A 14,437-nucleotide genomic window follows, 5' to 3' on the forward strand; every position below is an offset into this window, starting at 1 on the left:
TAACGCAGGGAAAACGAGGGGAAAGTAACTCTGTCTGTTTACACTTTCACACCTATACCACCTAACCTAATTTGACAAAATAATAGTCTACCTTGGAAAAGACTACTCCTTAAGATTTCGTGCGATATAATCGAAATCCACACGGGCGAAAGCTACTTATATTATAAATGCGAAACTGTGTGTTTGTTAAGTAAAAATAAAACGCTTAAACCGCTAAACTGATGGACTGAATATTTATTATTTGAATTAACACATATTAGTAGGTTACTTTTCATCTCAGTATTCTCACTGGGACAGAAACTATTCGATTAAACCTGCTGAGCAATGCAGATATGTATGAGTCAGTTTGTTGCTCAATGGTACAAAAATGTTATGTGGTTTTATGAAACCATGGTAAAAGTGAAACTTTTTTTTCACACTATAGACATTTAACTAAAATTATCGTATTTGTACGATAATTATCGTACGTATCGTGCGTCACGCGACATGCGCTACACAGACCAAAAAGTTTGAGACGATGTAATAAAAGTTTCACTTTAAAAGAAATTATATCAGTCTAAAATATGAACATAATATTAATGAAAGTTAAAATTGGTAAAAATTATAAAAAAAATACATACTGACTGCAAATCTCATAGTAGCTGAGACTCGTTGACTAAAGACCTGGGCCGCATGCGATACCTTCATTTTTGGTATCTTTTCTTTGATTATATGTGCTTCAGTGAGTTTATTCATAATCCTAACATCGTCTTCACCACTGTCAAGTGCAAACAACATTTCAAGATGTTGCCATTTGGCAATTTTTATTTCACCATTCTGTATGAATCTTAAATTCTTTGTTAATAGGTTATTTCGTAAACCTTTTAATAGGTGCGGTGGATCATATAGTGGGAATACTTTTTTCCCATCAATTTCATATGTATTGCTTTTATTTTGAAGTCCTTCTCTTAGGTATATTGCGCTTGTTTCCTTAATTAATGCATTAATTGCAGACATATTTGTTTGCGACTGGTCGCATACTGTTGCAACAATGACAAGGCCAGTGCTTGAAATTTTTTGAATGGCCTCTTTTATAATAATTTTTAAGTCAATTGACTTTGTTGCACTTTGGCAAAATGTAAAGGCCACGGGTTGTTTATACTTGGCCATCAAACTTTTAATCATTAGCACAAGTGCATGATCCGCTATGTTTTTTGTTCGTTTTATGGCATTATCTTCGAAGCCGACCACTACCTGTGATCTTTTTTGGTAAAACAAACCTGGAGTCAGAGCAACCTCATCAAATATAAGCGAACATATTCTTTTTTCTTTGGGTAACTTTTTAGCACATTTTTCCAAATGTTTAATAATACAATTATTAATTCCAGGCGACAAATTCACACAACTCAATATTTTTTGTAGAGATCTTTTAGATGGTAATGCAAATAATTTCTCCAACAAAGCATAACCTTTCTGGCTCTGTTTTAAAATTGTAAGACACATTACCTTCTCATTCAAATTGTAACGCCTCCCTCTTGGTTTCTTGCCACTTTGGCTAAACTGCATTTTTGTAAATATAGCTGCTGGTTCTGGCAGTTTTTCCATCAACTTTAGGAAAGCTTCATTTTTTGATAGCTTTGACGCCATTTTAAGCTTATCATTCAATGATTTGCATTTGTTTTTCAACTTTAACAATTTCATTGTGAGTTTAGTGTTTTCAGATTTATATTTGAATTGATTTCTCAATTTTTTCAAATGATTTGGTTCAACTCCCATGGGGATTTCATGAGAAGTTGAAGCTGTAATAGAGAAATACATGTTAAATTTGATATTATGGTTATATGGCATTCAAATGCTTAATAAATATATATTTTCTTAAAGAATAAGGTGGGACTCGAACCCACGTCTTTCCACCAATCCGGGGCGGACGCCTAACCAATTCAGCCATCTCACCAGAGCAATCAAATTTATTCTATTCTTTCAGTTTTGGAACTAGGTATTATTTATTTATTTTATTATTTATTAATCCTTTATTGCACTTAAAGAGAATAAAAAAAGAAACACAAACACTTAAAGATAGCTTAAACTAAGTACAAATGGCGGTCTTATCGCTTTAGAGCGATTTCTTCCAGAGCGAGCGATTTTGTGCACATATATTTGTTTTGATAAACTTGTATGGATCAATGTTCTTACCTGAATATTCTACATTTTGGCTTATATTCACGTTTATGGGGATTTGTGCACTAGTAGATATGGAATACATTCTTGGATCTGTAACAAAAATAAATAGGTAAGTATTAAAAAAGAACTATCCTTTACATTCTAGTTACGTATTCCCTACCCTACTACCTAGATAGTCTGAAGAACAGCATTTTATATCCATTCTATTGTTTAGTTAAGTGATAACAAATGCGGACAATACATCATAGACAAAACTTACATATGTTCAATGTTGGAATTGCATTCCTTGTCAGCCGTTTACTTGCAGAACGGTAATAATTTTCAAAATGGCTGTCACATAATCTGAGATTGTTGTGTATGTACTGATCTCCTCTTGCAACAATATTGTCACTTAAAACAGATTTCCATTTGTTAAATCTTTCTGAATCAAGAGGATTTGGAAACTGATGGAATGGACCTGAAACATTACAATAAAACATGTTTTAAACTCTTTTATATTTATTTACTTACATACAAACCATATGAGTCATGTAGTACCCACCTACTATATCATCCCAACCTACTTCTTTACCATTATAAACATAAAACTTTGTGTTTGTGGATGGATGTCTGTTAATCTTTCACGTAAAAACAACTGAATGAATTTTAATGAAACTTTACACTTAGAATACCTACATACATAAAGTAATGTTTATATTCTAACAGCCTTACTTATAAACGTCTCTCAAATTTAAGAGCCCCTCTTAGCTGTTGATCAACGTTTTTTTCACTTATAAACCCAATTCAGTGTTGAGAGGTGTTTAAGTAACAGTTAAATAATGTCAAAATTTAAGAAACGTCCGACCCTGTTTTAAATCTATTTGAGAGACATCATGGCGGATATATTGTCAAACATTTGACGTTTTGTAGTTGCCAAGAGTATATTATTTGTGTTTTTATTTAGGTTTTTATTCACTTCGCAGTAAAATAACTGTGGTAAAATGGATATTGATAGTTTGAGTAAGGATTTTACGAATGATGTGCAGGTGCTTCGTGATTTTAGAATTCGTAGGCGTAAAAAAAAAGTTTATAAACAGAGCGTGAATCCTCTGGACCTGAAAGAAGAATTCCGGTCGTAGTTTTGGGAAGCATATACCTACGATCTGAGTCACATGCGAACGAGGAATAATTACTATAACTGTCGAGCGTTGCTTCGGGGTGTGGAAGCAAAGATTCCGCATTCTTAATGAAACTATGTGAGGAGTCCTCCACGTGATCAAGATCACGATTATTGCTGGTGCAGTTTTGCACAATTTAACAATACTAATTAATGAGCCTATATAAAATCAAGGTATTTACGCAAACTACTTTCTTATGCAAACAAAGTACTTATATTTAATAATGCCAATACATAAATGCTATCCATATTTTAATTCTTTTTTTTTGTTTCTTTCTAGATCCTACAGGCATTGAAAATCAATTAACAAATCCAACTGTCCCTAATAATGTAGAAGAATAAGAAGATGAATGCGAAAATCAAGGGAAAATATAAACACAGTCATATTGAAACTTATTTTTATAATTAAATGAATATTTTCAGATTTTTGTAAATTTATTATTGTTTTCTTATAATATTCCTCTTCCAAACTAAGTATATAGAGCCTTTTTTCATGAGTCTCCCTTTCCTGTTGGATTCTAATTTCATGCAACTCTTGTTGTTGCTTCATAAGTTCTTCCCTGCTTTTTTGGAAAGGAGGAATAAATAATTGATGCTCATTTTCACAGTTATTTGATTTTTCACTGTACAAAATATGATAAACATTAAACATAATCTTACATAAATCACAGCTGTACAATAATTGATATTCCTATATTAAATAACAAAGAAATAACATATATATTTGAAAGTTTATTGGCAGTTAAATGTCATACAAAATAAAGTCTACCATTCATATTTGTCAAAAAGTACATTTTTAGTCAAGTTTTACGTGAATATCGGGTTTTATTTCGATAATGTTACTAGAAAAAAATATATTGACGTTACTTAGTTGAGAGACTGCTGAGACAGGTTTATAAGTATGATTATTTTAATCATTGTTTAAGGAGTTGAGAGTTATTTAACTGAGAGGTGTTTAAGCAACAGATCAGTCAGTTTTTATAAGTAAGGCTGTAAGACTTTAATACAGCTTATACATCATAGGATAAAGGATAGTTTATATCGTGGTATTCTCACGGGAATGGGACATACGCGGGTGAAACCGCGGGGTACTTTAACCTTCAATATAGGTACCAGCACAGACTAATAATAATATACTACGTATACAAGTACCAGTATGTAAAATATTGCTGAACCAAAAACGAAACATGTGCGTGCAAATATGTTCTACAATGTTAACATACCTTCAGTCTTACATCCGAAAAAGCATTTAATTGCGGTTTTTCTCGGCATTGTATCAAGAAAACGTAAATCCAATTTTCAAAGTCCAAATTATCGCCAAGTCTTTTCCTTCGTAGAGGTATCTATGTCCAAAGTTATCGCCAAGTCTATTCGTTCGTACAGGTATCTAAGTCCAAAGTTATCGCCAGGGTCAATCGTCAAAAACATCAATCACAAATCCAGGTCCAAGTCCAAAAGCAGGAATCAAAATTTACGTAGTACACACAAGGAAGGCAAACGAAATTTGAAATAAACCGAAAATCACCACACTTGACACTTCGTCAAATGACAATGGCAGATGTAAGATTATTATTATTAAATGAACTTAAGTGAAAAAAATAATATTTATTCTTTATTTTGGCGATAAATTAGAATATTTTCTTCGATTTCTTTGTTAGACATACATTTTCTTGACAAAATAAAAAATTATTAGATTCATGTTATAATACAGCGCCATCTATTAGGATCAAATTGCAACAAGCTTTAGAGAACGGTGTTCCGCTATCACAAGATGTCGACACTTTCCATACATTTTTTTTTCTTACACTTTGATAAGAAAGTTTCATGGCCCTGGTAGTAACATAGAATATGCTAAAGTATCTAATATAATTTATTCATAGGCAATTAATACAATCACGTATTCTGTGTGATAGGAGACTAAGATACTATTATAATAATTATCTATTAAGGCCAGATTCTGCAATCAATATATGTGATAGCTATTGAAATATAAGGTGTACGAATATATTATTAAAAACTGCTATTCCTGGATATATCAAATTGTCTCTGGATATAAACAAAAATAAAGTTTAGCATTTACTTTATCACTCAGGAATAATAGATTTTATTCTGGCGAAAGAGCTATTACTATAATAGATAATAGATAGTAGGTATTCATTTAAATAATGGTAAAGTAAATGAGTACCTAATATCCAGGTTAGAAATTAAACACTTTTTAACAGATTTTAAACGTTATTATATTATTTATTATCCCGAACCTTAACACAGGAAAATATGCTCTTCTAGTATTCTATATCCAGGTTACTTCGAGGCTGTAACAGGTGGTGCCGTGTCCTGTTCATTTTGCACTTTACAGACATTCTAGATATTGGCCAATTTAACAGAGTGCAGTATTGTTGTTTCCAATAAAATTCGTGTTTCTTGTTATTTCAACTTTGTATATTTTAGTTGGGTTTAAAAGATATTTTAAGGAAGAAAAAATGGCAATTGTATTTTATTTTTGTTATTTTAGTTATTAAATTAATCACGTCGAAGATCTACACTATGAATTTTTAATCTTAACTAAATATTTTATAACTACCTACATATTATTAAACTATCTTTAATACTAGTAGGTACTATTTACACTTCAGCTGAAAACAAATTCTCCTACATTAAAAATATGCAATGAAAATTGAACTCCAACTTTCTAAACATAATATTAATATTCCAACAACAGCTTGTCCGAAGTCCAGAATAAACTAGAGGTCCATACACGGATTAACGTCGAGAAGCGTTCGGCACGTTTGAGGTATTACCAAAGTTTCATGTGATTCCACGTGAAACATATTTTATTAAGGATAGATACCCACTCAGACTAAGGCGAATTCAATATTTGAAGAAATTCTAGAGCCCAGATGATTGAGAAAATACCTAAACTTTATTTGTGTCACAGTTTGTGTCTTATACCTAGAAAATTAGATATTTACACATAACTAATCTAAAAAAGTAACTTCTGTCTTTGTCACAATATTACGAAAACAAATTACCAATAATTATTATATCTTCCATGTTAATGAGGAATGTTTCAATAAATGATGCACAAAACAAGTGTCATTTCAAGTCTGAACGCATAAATTATTGATGAATAAACGAAACGCATCAATAAGTAACCGTCAATATGAAATGTAGCAAAAAATAAAACCCTTATTTGGCCAATATCGGCATTCCGCTCGAATCAGCACATATATTACCTTTCGAGGGGTTATTGTAAATTTGCCACAAAGTTAATTCGTCACCTAAAAAAGTATGTGTAAATTTGCCACACTTTTATTTTTTTAAAGTTAATTCGTCACGATTTAATATCAAGTATTGTAAATTCGTCACATCGTTATTTTAAGTACAGATAGCAAAAAAATTAAACAATAAATTAATTTAAAATGTTTATTTCTTAATCAGTTTTAGATTTTCAACCTTACATGTAAAAAAATCACAGTCAAATTGGATGGCGATGGACTTTGTAAAAACATAAGGAAAAGCATAACAAAGATAAATTTTGCTAAAAACCAAGGAACATCTATTTTGTATATGTTCTAAAAATTCACAGCAGTTATAAAGAGTATTACTTAATAAATATCTAATATCTACATTATTCTACATAGGTAATGGTAAAAAATCACAGTTCTCTCTATAAATATTTTTAAAATGTAATGAAATGAGAGCGGCTCTATAACTAATTAGACTGCCTCCTTGGTACAGTGGTTGACGCGTGAGCGTAAAACCGAGGGGTCCTGGGTTCGATTCCCGGTGGAGACGAAGAAAAAAAAAATGTCTCGGTCTGGCAGGACACAGAAGGCTGATCACCTACTTGTCCCTAAAGAAAATCGATCAGTGAAACAGATGTGTAATGCATCTGCCCCTTACCCCACTTGGGGACATGGGACTTCACTTCACTATAACTAATATTTATCACAATCGTATAAAAATAAGGATAAAATATTTTTCACCTATTTTGTATACAGGGTGTAAGGGACAGCCTCCCGAAAACTTTAACCATGGAATCATTCTGAGCAATTTTCTCATAGAAAGCATAATATTGTGGAAATGAAAAAAAAATTTCAACCTCCCATACAAAATTAGCATCTCACTCGAAAATTTTGTATGGGAAGCCGAATTTTTTTTTTCATTTCCGCAATATGGTTTCTTTGGGAAAGTTGCTCAGAAAGATGACCTGAGTCCATGGTCAAAGTTTTCGAAAGACTGTCACTTACACCCTGAATGTTCTAAAAATATACAACAGTTATAAAAAATATTACTTAACATCTATATTATTCTACATAGGTAATCGTAAAAATCACAGTTCTCTCTATAAATATTTTTAAAATGCAATGAACTAAAAGCGGCTCTACAATATTTATAACAATCCTATAAAAATAAGGATAAAATATTATTCTTTTATTTTAACAAGTAAAGATATTGCTCTTACTTTACTTAAATCATATCCTATAATATTAGAAAAACACAAAGCAAATAAAAATCAAAACTCAAACAGACTAGCGCGTTTCATGATCATGACAATTAATAAATCACAGTTAAAATCACATTAATTATTTTTATAAGTCAACTTTCGTTTTCCATAAAAATAAAAATTCTAATATATAAAAAATCATTTCAAACTTTTAAAAAGCGCATATCAATTTGACTCAATAATGAATTTACCTTATGTTATTGATGAATTTACCTTATGTGAATGATGACTGTAATATTAAAATGAAAATCATTATATTGCTGGTTTCATCGCAGGCTGAAAGGTATAATTCACTTGCCTTGCTTGCTGGCGGTACTTTACTACTTGTGGCAAATTTACAATAACCCGAATATACCTGTGACGAACTTACACATACTTTTTAAGGCATGTGACGAATTTACTTTCAATGTATGGAGTTTTAAAAACGTGACGAATTAACTTTGTGGCAAATTTACAATAACCCCTTTCGAGTGTATTATCTCACCTTCGAACAACTTCTGATAAAAGAAAGATTGATATATTCGTAAAACGAGGCTCTTTAGACTTCAATTTTTAGTACCAAGTTTTGTTCCACAAATTTTATGAATTTCACATTTAAATTTAATGCTTAGCAATAGCTATATCAAGCTGATGTACCAATTATTAAAAATATCAAGACGAATGCTAATGGTTCTTTACAGAAAGATAATGGCTACTTTCGTGATAGCAATACTTAGAAGGGTGAAAACGGCACGCAAAGGCCACGGGGTGAAAAACTAGTAACTATTAAAAAGTTACAATAAAGTGATGAATGCAGGAATTGTTAAACAGTTCAAATAATTCTTAAATTTAAGCTGACCTTTAATATGGAGACTCGACCCTACGGAATATTTTTATATGTAACTCATTATAATGACATTTGACCTTATAAACTCAAGTTAAGGGACGAAGCTGGAAACGCGTGGGTTTTAAATACACGAGTTGCCCATTAAATACAAACTTCTTTACTGTCACGTTACATATTATATGTTCATTGATTTATACTTTTATTGCTTGCTAAACGTGAACCTACCCCTACTTCGGCTGTAATTAACTTGCAATATTCTTATGATTCGTCTATTCGAAAATTCTTATAAATTTTTTAAGTACTAATGAAATCGGTACATATTTGGCGCTTGGAGATGCAAAGAAGTTTGCTACGAGTCCTTTTTCTCGTGATAAAAATATGTATCTTACATAAACAAGTAAGTAATTTAACAAATAATTAAACAATTAACATTTGAAACAATAATTACTCAAATGTCTCTTAAAATGACTGGATTTCCTTCAAAGGTATGAAACCTGCATTGTACTAGGATATCATATGACGTGAGAGGTGTGGACTTCGCACAAACATGTCAACATCAAAGTAAACAGAAGCATGAAATAACCAACTCACAAAGGCTTTGAAGGATTTTAGTCTGTCGATAACAAATAGCTTCACGTCGATTACATATGTTGATGAATTATAAATTTCTATTATTTTCTATGGTTCTTCTTTATGCTTTTATGGCAAATATATAGTAATGCGACATGCGACAATGTACCTAATTATTTTTTTCAGAGAACACACAGGCACTTATAAGATTTAATTACTTACGTAGGTACACATTGTTTAAGAACTCATAAAAAGTATACCTATATAGGTACTTCATAATTTATTAGGTAGGCAGATACTTATATCCATACTACTAATATTATAAATGCGAAAGTAACTCTGTCTGTCTGTCTGTTACTCAATCACGCCTAAAATACTCAACCAATTTTCATCAAATTTGGTATGGAGATATTTTGATACCCGAGAAAGGACATAGGCTACTTTTTATCCCGGGAAAATGACGCAATCCCAGAAATCCCACGGGAACGGGAAATATGCGGGTTTTTCTTTGACTGCGCGGGCGAAGTCGCGGGCGGAAACCTAGTCTGTAATTCAAACAGCTACCAAAAAACATTCTCTTTCACAGTATTTATCGACAAAACAAAGAAATATAATACAAATATATTTTCAATATTGAAACATATTTTATCATTCGAACACTCGGCTGCACAATAATAAAAACAGATAAATATTTTCAACCGAAAACTTATCTAGTAAGGACCGGTATAGGTCGTTTACGGTCGCCAATATTATGTATATCGAATTTACATATAAACCGTCTGTCGTCTGTCTGTACGGGACGGGACATTGTCACTGAATGCCTGATCTCATGAATTGCTAATATTGATTAAATCAAAGGCCTGCCAGAGATCGATCTGAGCTTGAGCTGTAAATCTGTTTGTGATTTGGGATGTAGGATATTCCACTTTTAGAAACTAGATTTACGTAAATTATATTATGATTTGCATTCCTGTTTCCTTAGTAGCTTTAGTAAATTCCAGACAGTCATCTATAAACCGATTACTTAATTACACATACTTGTAAAGTTCTTTGTCATTTATTTTACAACAAAATTTCCACATAAAATATTGCTTAATGTTGCCAATACTTTACTTGTCACGAAGCCCAGTTGTAATAAAAAGCATTATATTATGTACTATTAATTTTCATAAATTGCTATTAAAATAATATGAGTTGTTAAAAGTTCACTTAAGATGCAAGATACGCTAATGACTTGCATCATTAACGCTCTTGGGTGATAGATAACACCAAGCTGTTATAAAGTTCCTTAACTTCTATAATTTTTTCATTAACTACATTTTATTATAAACCTCCAACAAATGAAGGATAATTTGGGTAATAATAAGCTAGACATTTATTTATTTGTGGTGGAAGAGAATATCACAAAGATCACTCGTCTTAAAAAGTGCGCTTTTCAAATTAAAAATAGTCGCATTTGCTCATGTTTAGATCCATAAACAGTCCTCAAAATATCATATTAATGAAACTACTCATCACAGATTTCAACTAAACGCCTATCATTCAACCAAACTTTTCAGTTTTATAATGTTAGTAACATATACTACCTACTCTTAAAATATAGCATACGATTCTTTACAAGCAGAATGTATAAGATATTCGTATATGGTATAGGTAGTATCTTACACATTAAAAATAGGAAACTATAACATATTTTTCAATCTTTTTGACAGTATCATTCACATTATATTTTACTTTATTTCATAGGATCGTTTATTTAAAAATGAACGTCTCATTCGTTAAGCATTGGAGTTAAATTCTTCAACACGAAAGAGAATTAAATTTCTGAACAATACGTGCAATTACATATTAGTAAAACTCTAAACGATATCGTTTAATTGCTACAACAGATCATGTAATAAAGCAAAATCTAGACAGGGTTAGCGCAATTGAAACTTCGCCTATAAACCAATAACTAATAACACAACTCTTCGACATCTTGCCAACACGTAAATTGTAGCCAAACTTGCTAGATTTACTGGTGTTTTATTAAAAACTTGCAAGAATAGTTTTTTCCTAGCACTTGACACACGGTGGAATAGTTTTGTTTTATTAGATAGGTTATCGTTAATATTAGTGTTAGAATTCAAATATTTTCTATCTTGTTATTATCATATTTTAATGTTCAAAGGTAGTAAAAAAGAAACTTATTGTGTATCAACTATCAATGTGAAATTTTATTGTGTGATCAAACCTAAAAACATCTGGTTGCTTGCCTGTAAAGAAAATAAATCAATATAATAACATACTTCAAACGCATCTGCCCGATACGGGAACACGGGATTTCACTCTAAAGTTTCTTAGCTTAGCTCTGACCTCAGAAATCGTTTTAAAGTTTGAAACACTACTTAAACATTTATACATGAATATCAGCTGACCCAGGAACTGTTCTACTATGATTGCCTTATCGCTTAGGGATATAAAAAATTGTTTACAATCTATTCTCAAACCGTCTGCCAATACAATACAAATTATCATTTAATCAGTCAAGTCATTTCGGACACCCTTCACAGTCACAAACTCTGCAACACGAGAATTTAATAAAGGTAGCTACATCTATACATATAATAAAATCGTAGGAAAGTCAAAACTGTACATTGAATATTTTTTTAAAAGAATACATAATCCATGATCTATAATCGATATAGAAGCCAAAAATACAGTTTTTAGAATTTTTGTCTGTTTGTCTGTTTGTCTGTTTGTCTGTTTGTCTGTTTGTCTGTTTGTCTGTATGTTTGACCGAGCTAATCTCGAAAAGTACTGCATAGATTTACTTCAAATTTTGCATGAATATTCCTAAGAGGTCGGGTGAGGATAGTTTAAACATATTATCATGATATCACATTCGGGGGTGGAGCTGTGAACCTTTATTTTTCTTACATATTCCGTGTACTACGACAGCGTACAATCTAAAGACTCATGTTTAAATGTTGGTTTCGAGTAAGCCATGCTATTATCTAGCTTTACAAAATAAAAACTATGTCATTTACGTAATTTAGGCAGAGAAACAGTTTAATGAATTTAGTAGTATAAAGACAAATTTGAAACAGCGCCATCTATGAAATGTTATAAAAATCAAATCAATTTACACGTTAACTATTGGAAATTAATAATCAAATGACGCATATAAAAATGTTGTTTGACAATATCCAGATTGACACTATAAAAATTATGCTATTTAAGTAACTTGGGAAGAGAAACATAGTTTTAAAAAGGAAGTTGTCTAATGTTAATTTTGTAACAGCGCCATCCATGAGATTTTATTAAAATCACTTATTGGAAAATGATAATTTAATTTTTTTTTATTTATTTATTTAACTCTTTAATTTTAATCAAACTATACAAAAAATAAAATATTATATTGCGATTTTATACAAAAATACAGTATGTTTATTAGGCCACCTATTACTAAGCAATAATTTCTTCTAGGCAATTATATTATTATATTATAGCAAAAAAATCAGCTCGATAAAATTAAATTGTTTGTTGTTAGTTAATTTTGTAATCTTATTAATTGTAATGTGCATTTTTTTGCATAAAAGTTTTAATGTAATACTCAGTTTTGACAATTATTGCAAGTTCCAACAAAACCCTCATAAATCATAATTTTGAACAGATTTGAGCAAGATAATTTAAAAAATATGCCATGTATATTGTATCATAGAAAAGGTAAGTTTTTGATAGTTATCATTTCTTCATTAATTACATGTCGTTAGTACGAAATAAACATTGACTTTTGTTCAGTATTTATTATCTGTATGATTATTGCTTGGTAATTAATATATTTTCATGTTGCAAAATTAATTATAAACATAAGTGTGAAACTAGCTGGATTTCTTTTTACACACCCACAGATAATAATATATTCTATTATAAATCATAATAATATTTTATCACCATACAAAAATGTTTCCTTTTACCTAACTAGATGGCGTTAGTCTGGGACCTCATTTTGCTTTTGAATATGCTGTAAAATATTTGTTGTATCGTTGCTTACAACAGATGATTTTTTTTCTTTTGAAATATTACCGAAAAGCCGATACAAGAGAAAATATACAGGGTGTAATCGTTCAGTGTGCACAGGCGATTTTTCCGTAAGTATAACAGATAACAAAAAACTTTAAACTGATATCGAAAGTACTTATCAGTTAACCTAATGAGTAAAAGGGCCGTAATAAATTTTTAAAAATTAATCGAGAAATATCAAAAAAATTACCTTTAAACCCTTATACATTACTGTATGAAATATGAATATCCCATATACATTTAATATGAAAGATTTTAAATTTCTTTTTCTTTTTTTGGTTTTCTGCTTTAATTACTTCGCAAATTTGAAGTAGCATTTTCCACGCTTTTTCCGGACATTTTCACCCGGATGTTTTCCGGGAATTCCCCAGGCATTTCCTGGTTATTTTGTCATAAATTACAGTGTATTTGGGACATAATAAAGTAAGTTTCCACCAAATTTTAAAATAAAAAATTTAATAAAAAACCAAAAACTAGGTTTTTTTTAATTTTTGACCTAAATTTTGGGGTTATGTGAAAAAATTGTAAATACAAAGGTTGTAGATCTTTTTATTACAACTTTGCCATTGAACTTTTTTCCGTAGGACTTGTAGTTTTGTCGGAAATCGCGAGAAACCATTTTTTCTCTTAAAAGCTCCCCCCTCCCACTTCCCGAACTCGGATTGACCGTAATTTATTTTTCCTTTTATTTTTATCATATTCCCCTCCTTTTCATCCTACTGCGATTTTTTTTTGTTTCAAAAATTATCTACCCTGGTCTAATAGGGTACTTTTTATCGTGGGAAAACTATCCAAAGTCAATTTTCCACGCGGACGAAGTCGCGGGCACAGCTAGTAGATTATAAATTTCTAGGTATTGTAAAGAGCCACCAGGCCACAGATAAAAACAAGGAAAAACGTCCACTTTACTGCCTACTAGCATATTTATGAAAGGTCAGAGAAATGTTTCTCTTAAAACAAAAGACAAGAGAGATAAATGGCTAAGCCAGGACACCTGTTGAGTTCTGTCTAAAGAGTATTTCGAATTAGGCGACACGAGATTGGAAATTACTTTTAAATCGGAAAATTGATTTGCTTTCATTTGACTCAATGTTTTATTCATATTTAAATTTGAAAGCGTATTCATTAAAATGTGTATTGAACTGTGTTTATT

General features: G+C 30.9%; 1 protein-coding gene across 11 annotated transcripts in view; it reads left to right on the top strand.

The window, feature by feature from the left end:
- Positions 1 to 14,437, top strand: part of LOC123698829 (transient receptor potential cation channel trpm) — a 225,688-nt gene that overhangs the window by 117,541 nt on the left and 93,710 nt on the right. The window lies entirely within an intron of this gene.

This window comes from Colias croceus, chromosome 17, assembly GCF_905220415.1.
Source record: "Colias croceus chromosome 17, ilColCroc2.1".
In the NCBI taxonomy this organism is placed as follows: Eukaryota; Metazoa; Arthropoda; class Insecta; order Lepidoptera; family Pieridae; genus Colias; species Colias croceus.